Below are 8519 nucleotides of genomic sequence, written 5' to 3' on the forward strand. Positions count from 1 at the left end.
AGTCCTCATTTGCCCAGTTTATGAAAAGCTAAATGTGTATGATTAGCCTATAGTCTCAGGCTGCAAGCACATGTCCTCTCTTGGCTCCAGACCACTCCTGATGCTGAGGAGATCTTTGCCTGTTAGGTTGTCCCTCACCATTCCCCAGTGTTTTAATGGAGACTTTGCCTTTTTCTCCCATCCTCCAATCAGTATAAGTTACTCAATAGAAAAAAGCAGCATTAAAATCCCAAAATTAACTTAGATGAATTTGAAAGATACTGTGGTTCCCTTCCACCACAATGAGGTTCCTTATGGGTAACAGAATGATGATAGATGAAAGTCATCTTGCTGTTCAACTAATATCTAATATTTTGTTCAAATCCTTTTGAAAATACTATCCATATGGTAACAGAGGTGTCAGCAAGTTGGGGAGCTGGCACTGACAGTTACAGAGCAACTGTGTTGTAGCTTGATCATTGCTGCTCTCAACAGCTTCAGTGTGCACAATAGCCACAAGCCATTTGGCCAAAATTACAAGAGAGTTTCAAACCCAGATCTGGAGCTGGACTCAGCTTCACATACTCACTACCACTCCCGAGAAGCAGTGAGGAGATAAAGGCATTGGTAGAGGAAACCAGAAAAAATTCTTTTGTGGTATTACAAGAGACTGAATAAATACATAAATTCCTACAGGCTGCATGAAAACACTTGGTTTGTGAAAGACTTTCAGTAAGCAAAACTGCTCACATACCTTATATGTATTGACTTCCCATCTCTTCTGAGAGGCGACATATCACCTTCAGGTTGCAATAAAACAGAGATTGTGGTTTTGTTTGTTTGTGGTGTTTGGTTTATTATTTTTTTTTAAATACTTCTGTGAATTTCTGTCTGGAGGTCTCAAGCAGTTATTTTATCTTTACAGGTATCTAATCTTACACAAAGGGCTAGGTTTTCTCTCTTTCAAAAGTTATCCATTAAAAATCAACTTGAAGTGGACAGCAGGATGCCCAACTATCTTAACAGCATTAGGAGAGGCTTCTGCAAAGAATTAGCACTTCCATCACCACGCAACTGAGAAATCACTCCCTTAAAACTCCTGAAGTCTCAGAAATTATGTTTTATAGCCTTTTCTTCTATTTTAGTCTTGTGTATTTTTTTCCTATTTGGCCAAGAACATTTAAGAAGTTTCACTGTCAGTTCATTTTCCTTTTGGTTTGTTGGAGAAGAGTATTTCATCTGCCTACCTACATAGGCATATTGTCTCAGCTCCTGCAGTATCCGGGCTCCTTGCCAATACGCATACGTAACTATGAAAATAATCACTGTTCGATATTATAGCATTTTCATTTAATTTTAAGAGCGCACAGTGATGCAAACATTTGCAAAGCAAACCAAGAACAGCTACAAACAAAATTTCAAAGAGCTGAACTTGCCTGTTCCATTCTAATCAAAGAGAAGCCAGTAGCTACAAACAACTTCTTCATGCAAAAGCAATAACTATTAATGAAAATCAGATATCCTTGCTATAATTTGAATTTCCTGGAGGCGTTGGGGGCATGCCTCTGTTCTCACAAGCAATCCATTTGTACCAGGTGCCAGCCACAAGCAAATCTGCAGTTTTTGAGCTAGAGCGAGGACATACAAATGCTCTTATGACCATTTTTCCCAGCTTTTCATTTCTTGGGATCATGCCTATTTTACAACATGAAATGATCAGCAACAGGGTAAGCAAGTACAGATTTATGGCCGATTTTTTACAGGAACACTTCCTGCAGACACTTTAATATGCTACTAGATAGAAGGTTTGCCTGGACAAAGTATGTTAACAATAGGGGAGGTTTTTCGTATTTTTATTTTTAAAAATACCATCTATTAGAGAGTCATGTCCTAGTATGCTTCAAATTCTTACTAAATAATACCTTAGCAGCAACTAATAAAGGTGAGATTTTAATCCTCTTAAAGATTCATGTGGTTTCTCAGCAGAAACTCTCAGAGTAGCCAAAATAAGATTTTTAGAAATCCATGTTCAAGAAGGGTTAAATTACCTTCTTCTATACCAAGATGCAGCCTAGGTGTTTGCACATTTCTGGTTTGATGATAATACACCTAGTTCATTTGTCTATCACTCACACCTTCCATCATGAACTGAGAAGCAGACAAGTTAGCTAAACACTACACTTAAGATTATGCTACTCTGTGCTGCCTTAGACCTTTATCTATCAGGGTATCTCAGAAGCTTTATAAGTGTAAATAGTTTTGGGGGGTTTTTGGTTTTTTTTGTTTCTTTTTAAAAGTAACAGCCATTAACAAAAGCCAAAACACACTTCCCTCAGCTTATAACCTGGGAAACTCAAATACTTGGCAGGGGTCCCATATAATACAGGGTTTCTACGTGCACATAACAATTCTCCCACTATTTTCAAGTTGATGTTTTTTGTGTTTTTTTTTTTAACTTTTACAATTACAATTGAAATTAATTTTTATCTATGTATAGGTTAGGATAAACACTTAGTGTACGCAAGTACTATAACTTAAAATACAGCAGTCCTTTCTCTTAGTTTATCATATGCCTTCAGAAATAAAAATCCTAGAACCTATCATTGTCTTAAAGAAATATGGAGAGAAGACAAATTGATTATTATAGAAGAGTGGGGAAAAAATCATAAGTAACACAAAGTATACAGTAGGTATATAATCTTTAAATTAAAATCTTATTTCAATTCTCAGAGCACTTCTAACTTCCCATTATCAAAATAAAATGCATTTTTTCTTGTGCAAGATTTGCTAATAACCCTGCATGAAGAAATATACTACAAAGGAACATTTTAACCCAAACCCACTTTGCTTCCATATAATTGCAAAGCAAAGCCAGCTGATTTTGTTTATAAAAAACATTCAAGACATCTTAGCATATAGAATAATCGCAAGGCACTTACAGGGCTTTTTTTTGTGATGTAAATATGATAAAAAAATAAAGCACTCAAAAATAAATAAGATTATTAATTATAGAAATTAATAATCTCCAAATGATCAACATTTTAAACAAATCTCAACTCTGTTGGATTTTTAGAGCTTTTATTGCAAACTGTTACTCACTTCTAAACCAGATAGTTTCTTTGTAAGTAATTTTTGCCTGGTTGGTACAGTGCCTACAGCTACTGCGTCATGGAACTGTTTCTTTAAACAAGAAAAATGCAAGATCTCACATAGCCTTTTTGATCTTGCAAATGTCAGACTTCAGGGCTGTTTGTTGTATCATCCTACAATTATAATTTATTTGAGGTTTTCATATTACTTATCAGTTATACAACAGAAAACCAATCATAATTATGTTCTCAGCAGTACTATCTAGACATTGTGTTGCTCTAACTACTGCTTTCATTGTCTGTAAAACCGCAATTCTTCCAAAAATTTGTAACATCATTTGCCAGCTTCCTTAACTGGAAAACAAGAAACGTACCGTCTCCAAGTACTTTCAATTCCCATTTCCATTAAAGCCAGGGAGCGTTCTAAGTACATCTGCATGGCCTTCATTTAGCCAAGAAACAGGCACTGCCTCAACAATAATTACAACAATATAAAGCTTTAAAGTGAAGTTTTTAGCAGACAACTTTATTCAAAGAGAGGCCAAAAAGAGGAAAGAATTTTTTTTTTTAAAAAAAAGTCAGCACACTTTGTTATTTACCCTGCACATTGAATTTCATATATTCCCATTTCAGAATACTTTCACTTTCCATTCTGATTTAGCCCTATAGTGAATACTAGTCCATAAATCAGAGGATACTGTCCAAAAATCACCACAATAGAGAACTGTGTATCCTGTGTTCATGGCAGTGTTGACCCCCTGAGGATACGCCTTCACTCCAGAGTTACCCTAGGCTCCTATTTAGCTATTGCCCTTTCTCACCCCAAAATAAAATAAATGCGTCCTTTCTTATTTAAAATAACCGTAACCCTAAGGCTAAACATTGTTGCTACTTGACCTCCCACATAATTTCCCCAATGAACTTAGCGGGAGACAAACTTTCCCCACAATTCATTGTGAAAAAGCCAAAAGGTACCTTTGATTATTTTTCCCCCCTGTGCAAGAAGAGAGCTACATTTTCAGAAGCACCAGTGATACACACAGGATTACCACTGAGGACACAATAATTCAAATAAATCTCTGCAGTGTGATGATTAAGACGCAGGACTGGGCTGTTCTGGAAATTCATTCTGCAACGTACAGCCCCACACACATCCCTGCAGGTGGAAGAGCCAGCTTAGAGCTCCCTGGTATCTCCCATATCTTTTGCACCACAACCTCCAGCTGAAGTTCTCCACTCCCTCCCTCCCAAGGCACCTCAGCTTGCACTTCTCAGAGGATAATGACTACACTGGCTCAGCTTAGAAGCCAGCTTCGGAAAACAGGTGGAGAACTGACAGGGTAGCAAAATGCAATACGTTTGTGAAAATAAGGAACAAACTTTTAATCTGCACTCACCACCAAGAAAAACCTGATCCCAAACTTATGGCAGGCTGCAGTGCAAACATACTGTCAGACACAAAATCTCTCTCCCTGTTTTTGCAAGTATTTAACTATTTTTCAGTTGAAAATTCAGGCAAAGCACCAATGAGAAGTAAGAAGCCACAGGTTTATAAAAATGAACAGCATGATAGATGACAGAAAAACCATATGGGAAAGCCTCAAGCACTAATTGAGGCATATTGCTCCCCACTGGCAGCAGTAAAAGGAAAGGGCTGGGTTCAAGACCTGTGATCCAGAATCTGTGCTTTGTTTTATAGATGATGGGCTCAATTCCTTTACTTTTATTCAGTGAGCACTACTCTTATTCTTCCAGGGATTATTCGTAAACCAAGAAGGACAAAGGAATTAAAGAGTCACTAGAACACATAGACACAAAAGCTACATTTCAAAATGTGAATCGTCTACAAGTTGATAAATTCAAGCACAGGGATTCTTGCCTCAAAGACAGTGCAGACAATAGCTTTGGTAATTATTAATTGCATCTTTCACGTCAAAGTGAACTCTGAAAACTAAACTGCAATTTAGATGTAAAAATTAAGTATTCCACTCTAGATAAGATCTTACTAGAGCAGGGTTGGTTGACTTCTTACTAAGTTTTTCCCTGTTTAACTAAGCCAGCCAAAACCCTCTAGTGTTTCCACTGTTGCATTTTATAAAAATAAACCAGTCTGTTATCAGCATAGCTATGCTCCCAAAACAAATCACACCACTAATCATCTTAGTTATGCCAGGAAAACTTCCTGCTGTAGACATGCAATTAATCAGATCAGATGTTCTACCCAATCTGCAATGAAAGGTATTTCATGTGTGGTTACCCTGTGCAGTGCAGCACTGGCACATACCCACAGGGCAGCGTCAGACAAGGTAGTGCTAGAACTAGAAGCATCTGCCTTAACAACGTGGTGCTCTGCCCCAAATAATTAGCCCTGCGGAAACCATCTCCCTCTACAGGACGTTCACTCGGAAATACTTTTCAGAAAGGGGTACGAACAAGGAAATTAACAGGGTTTAAAACCCCTGCTATGAAATGGGTCCGACTCGTACAGCAGGGTCAGGGGGAGATAAAGGAAAAGAAAAAACCCTTATTCTCCTTTATATCTTGCTAAGGATTATTCCCTTCCACAGTAAAATAAGATTTAATTTACTACACAGAATATCATCTAACAATATAAGTGGCTGGGATCAGTTTTTCTGCCATAACAACTTTGATCTTGGAATAATATTCATCACTACATCTTTTGAAAATTCACAGATTTCTGAAGAATGTCCGAGGAGATTTCATTTTGTTCGCTGAGTGATCCCAAACTGTAAAAAAGATGCTGTTTCTCCAAACTAGATCTGCTCTTTAGCACTTAAGAAGAGGTTATTGTTCAGGTTCTTCAATTCCAGTCAAGGAACAAATCATAAAGAATACAGAAAGGCCAAAATAAACACACATTCTAAGAGCTAAGTACACACACTAACTTTTCAACATACCTTGCAAGCACCCTAACAATTCTGATTTTCTACTGTTGGCAGAACACATAGTGATCTTTCTGCGTGACTGTTGTAACTTGCTCTGTAATTTTGTGCCAAAACCAGAAACGTGGTAATGACATTGAATAGGTAATTAGTAACTATTAAAACAGTATACAAACCAGGGCGTAGTCAAGGTGCTAGCATCTGTCTAAGCCACCTGGAGGGATTTGGCTTCCTAACAAAGCATCAAAGATGGTGGTGCCTCTGTAAAAGTTTTTATAAATCACTCAGACGGGCTATCAAAGGGTAAAACAAACCAGAATTTCATGTTAAATCCTATCACATGAAAAATGTGAAGTAGGAAAAAAATTTTATAGCTTTACTGCCCCTTAAAAAAGTGCCAGAGCCACACACACAACAAAACACAATACAGTTCACTATGGACAGAGTTTCAAGGGAAGTTAGCTTGGGTCTAGCTTGTTTTTTTAAACATCAGGGATTTGAGAGACTCTGTAGACTTCTCCAGTTTCAAGAGACATGGAAGGACTGGGTAGATGTAGTATTTGTGCATCTCCCATGGAATACACAAAGCTTTGCTTTCCTGGGAAACAGCAGCCAGCCCAGCCCCAGCACCACCACCTTTTTTTCACTCCCTGCTACCAGCAGCTGCTGCAAGATCAAGCACAGGAATTCCACTTTATTCCTCCTCCTCAATAGCTAATGGCAATTTTCTTTGCTCCTCCCCTACTCAAACAGGGAAGGGGAGGAGGGAGAGATGATAAACCCTTATGAACATACTCAACATTAATGTGATGTTAGAAGTGATAATTGTCATGTTCCAAGAGGATTAGTACAGTATTGGTAGTTTGGTAAACTTCACCATCAGTGAAGTCTTGTACCAAACATTACTGGAAAAGCTCTCCCAGAGCTTGTTCGTACTGGAGAATCTTCCTGTGCTTAGAAGTTTGGGGACATGATATTGCTCAAGGAGTCATAATGAATCAAAATACATTCATTGTTTTAGTCAGATGAAGACAAACCCAGCCAGCCCTTAGAGTTTCAACCTTTCCCCTTTCTTTCCCCTTCCACAAAACTAGATGCCAGTTACAGATCAGATAACCTAGATTTGAATCATAAGCACATCACTGCAGTGTTTCCACCAGCATAACCCCTGCACTACATTAGAACAAGATCAAGTAAACCAGCAATTCAGGCCTTTCCAGCTGTAAGTAGGTCTTAAATCCAAAGGATGCAAAAAATGAAGTAGAGAGCTTTGCATGGATGTGGTACAAGTGGAGGTCATCCCTCCAGAACACAGCGCTGTTTTCAAAGCCCAGCAATAAGGCTACTGGTTATGTAGCAAAGCTCTAACACCAGCACAGAGAGGTCCCCAAATTCTAGCTACCACTGCAAAGAAAAACATCAAAAATGCTAATAGTAGGTTATCAGACATACAGAAAGCTGAAGAGATTGAAGGGGTATCACAATCTAAGCAGATAGTCTCCAGAGACTTACACTTCAATGACATATGAACAAAACCCTCGAGAAACCTCTAGAACAAAGTCAGGACTCATTACCCCATATAAACTTTTTAGCACTACTATTTTCCTGCACAGCACCTTTTAGAGTTTGATTTAAACTCATTAGAGCCCAAAGGTTGTTTTAAAATTTACCAGAACAATCACAGCTGCTACAGATCAGCTACTGAACTCCCACAAACAGTTTCATTTTCTGGCCCATCACTTATTTTAAAATAGCGCAAGTAAGTATTCCAAAGAGTATCTAGTACAGATGGATCTGAAGAGACCAATCTATCCATTAGCAGTTAACACAGCAACATGTCTATGCTTGTAATTAAGTTACCACAATATATAGCAATAAGAAGGCCATTTTAATAGAGATACACCAACACAGATACTAAGGACTAGCTTTAAAATGCCTCAGCATTTCCCAGAGATACTGAATACCTTCAGGTCTTGTCAAGGGCAGATAGAACTAAATAACCCTGAAGAATTTAAAGTACCTGCTTATCAACTTATACTTAGAAAAAGTTAAATCCTACCATTTTTAGTTGTTTCCAGTTGCATTTTCTACCTACTAACTAAAGAAAAGTGCTAGAGCACAGTCAACCTGTCCTTACCTAAAGAGCTCTGCTCTGATGTTGTCGCTGTGAAGTCCAATAATGCCCACATTTCCAGTACAACTAACACTGGAGGTCAGCCACTACGTAGAAAGCCACCAGCCCAAATTTCCAACAAGGCTGAAGGAGGCAAACCTTCCCCTAGTTGTCCACCTGCTTTGCATTAAGTATCAGTTGTAATTAGCAGCCTCAGCTGTGAGAGCAAGAGAGGGGCTTTCTGGGAGGGAAGATTGGAATGAACAGTAGAAATGGTGCTACTGAGTTGTCTGGTTACTGGATTGTCTGCACCAAAGAAGTCTTTGGTAATAGCAGTGTTAAAGCCTGGGCAGTGAGAGGTGTCTGTTGTAAGCAAGAATTCCACTCATCGTTCAACCTCCTTGCTCCAGGTGTTCTTTCCCCTCTTTACCTCAT

The 8519-nt window shown here is 38.4% G+C and overlaps 1 long non-coding RNA gene across 1 annotated transcript in view; it reads right to left on the reverse strand.

Annotated features, from left to right (window-relative positions):
* LOC141742809 (uncharacterized) overlaps window positions 1-8238 on the reverse strand; it is a 74320-nt gene extending 66082 nt beyond the window's left edge. Inside the window, exon 1 of the long non-coding RNA XR_012586885.1 lies at window positions 8109-8238. This is a non-coding gene — a long non-coding RNA (uncharacterized LOC141742809). The remainder of the gene's footprint in view (window positions 1-8108) is intronic.
* Between the last annotated feature and the right edge of the window lie 281 nt (window positions 8239-8519).

Source organism: Larus michahellis, chromosome 4, assembly GCF_964199755.1.
Source record: "Larus michahellis chromosome 4, bLarMic1.1, whole genome shotgun sequence".
NCBI classification, from domain to species: domain Eukaryota; kingdom Metazoa; phylum Chordata; class Aves; order Charadriiformes; family Laridae; genus Larus; species Larus michahellis.